The sequence below is a fragment of the Rhagoletis zephyria genome, unplaced genomic scaffold, assembly GCF_001687245.7.
Source record: "Rhagoletis zephyria isolate East Lansing unplaced genomic scaffold, Rhagoletis_zephyria_1.1 Rzeph_scaffold_00594, whole genome shotgun sequence".
NCBI lineage: Eukaryota > Metazoa > Arthropoda > Insecta > Diptera > Tephritidae > Rhagoletis > Rhagoletis zephyria.
In genome coordinates, this window is record NW_016157678.1 from 78,544 (window position 1) to 80,703 (window position 2,160).

Here is a 2,160-nt window from a genome sequence, read left to right on the forward strand (position 1 = left end):
CTGGTGTGGTGCCTGACTGGAGGTGGCGTTGATGTTCCGTGGTAGCAGGGTCGAAGATAAATTTAGAATGAAAAATCGCAAATCTGTAAATGCAAAATTATCAATTAAAATATACAAATATTTGAATAATTCTAATACATACCTTAATTATATGATTAAATCGCAGTGTTTCGGCAATCTAAAAGAAAAAAATTCCATTATAAACAATGCAAATTGTTAAAACGTTCTCTTACCTTCAAATGTTTTTGCAAAATTAACGCTTTTATTTACAGCCTACTGTGATCAAAGATGTCAAACTTTTGCTAAAGTCACAGCCTCTGTGATCAAAGCTGTCAAATTTTGCTTCATTTCCACTTACTCGCTCTAACGCATAAAATTCTTATTACAGTAAAAATTTTTATTAGGTCCGGTGCTCTCACTCAGAATTTTGTTTTGACAGTCGGAAAAATAAATTTGTAAATGTGTGGGTAGCATAGATAAAAAGTTGCGAGTGTGTGTGTAAATCTGTTGAATTTCAGCGGCAACTGGTTAGCTGTGGCTTGCAGGGATCATTGATTGCAATTCATCAATTTAAGCTTTTGTTTTACGAAAAATTACACACAGCAGCAATCTTTGCGATTGTTAACATTTTCTATGCATCTCTCAAAAATTTCACTAGCCTCATGAGCTACTGAAATTTTATTCACCTCATACTTGTCAAAAATTTATTAGCCGCAAACTTTCCCTGCAATAAAATTTAGAGACAGTCTGTTAAAGTGCTAGTTCCGCCCTATACATTTCAGAACTATCTCTGAACTCAAGGTTTATATGTAAGAGGTTGCGCCATGCGCAGATCCGTTATTCTTCTCGCAAAGTTTGGGCGACAACAACAGCGAAAAAAACAACAAGCAGCGAAAACAACAGGCAACGTAAAAAAACATAAATTTCAAGTGGAGAGAAGCGATTTCAAACGAATTGTAATCGAGAGCTTATTCAAAAATACATTTAAAGTTAATTTTAACCAAGTTTTTACTCATGCCTTTATGTCGAAAAACCCACAAAATCTGATTTTTCACAGCGACCAATTTTAGCGAAATTTTCACTTAAGCTCGCTATATCTCAGACGTTTATGTATCGATTGATTTGAAACTTGTGCACAATGAACTAGATACTAGATCGAGCTTAGGCTCAACCGCCCTCCGACGAAATACTTTATGGTGGTGCCGGAGGGATACGGTGCAGCGGACATACATAGAGTTTCAGTTTGGATTAAAGTTCCACACTACGGGGTACAGGCTTTCGATGCTTTCTCCTTGTATAAAAAAAACCTTACATATGTGTGCATGTAACTGGCCAAATATGTTTTATTCCCAACTAAAAGTCCTTTCCGGATAATAATCAAACCGCTTATCCAAATTAAACAAGTTTGGTATCAACTGAAAGAGGACTTAAATAGCTTTAAAACTGCAATGTCTAAACGAGAAAAGCCACCTATTGAAAAATATTTCAATAAAAAATGTTAATTAATTACCACAGAAGAAACCTTGGGTCAGGTATATGAATTTATTTAGTATTAAATGATATAAATAGAGTTGGTAACCTTCGTTCGTTATTTCTGTTTAAAAGCTATTTTAGTCCTCTTTCACATGATATTAAATTTGTTTAATTTTGATAAGCTGTTTGTTTATTATCCAGAAAAAACTTTTATTTCGGAATAAAAAATATTAGGCCAAAATTAAATGGTAAAAAATAACTTTTATTTTCGGTCCCTGGAATATTGTGCAAGTGCACTGATAAAACGTATATCTAGCCAGTCACAGAAAAAAAGGATTAAAAATGAATTACAAAAACTATAATCGAAAAACGCTGTTGACGTTACAGGTACTCCAAATTCAGAAACAACCAAAAGAATGAGAATGAAAAATTCTTTGGAAAACAACGGTGTTTAAACAACGATCTTACCATGATACTAGATTGTGAAGATGAAAGTCAGGAGGATACATCCGACATTTGCAGCCCGATGCAATTCTCACAAAAGAAATATTGCACCGCAATAAAAAAAAAAAATAAATATAACTGAAAATCTTCTCGACTGGTGCAGCGTCAATCGAAAAGAATTTACAATTTCGTCAAGTTCCAAGTTTGTCGCCTCGAGCGAGCAATTATTTAGTGGCCTTGAAT

The 2,160-nt window shown here is 34.1% G+C and overlaps 1 long non-coding RNA gene across 1 annotated transcript; it reads right to left on the bottom strand.

The window, feature by feature from the left end:
* On the bottom strand, nucleotides 1–542 carry LOC108360620 (uncharacterized). Its single transcript, XR_001847150.1, has 3 exons — nucleotides 234–542; nucleotides 143–178; nucleotides 1–83 (listed from the first exon to the last, which is right to left on the bottom strand). It is a non-coding gene; the product is annotated as an uncharacterized LOC108360620 (long non-coding RNA).
* Between the last annotated feature and the right edge of the window lie 1,618 nt (nucleotides 543–2,160).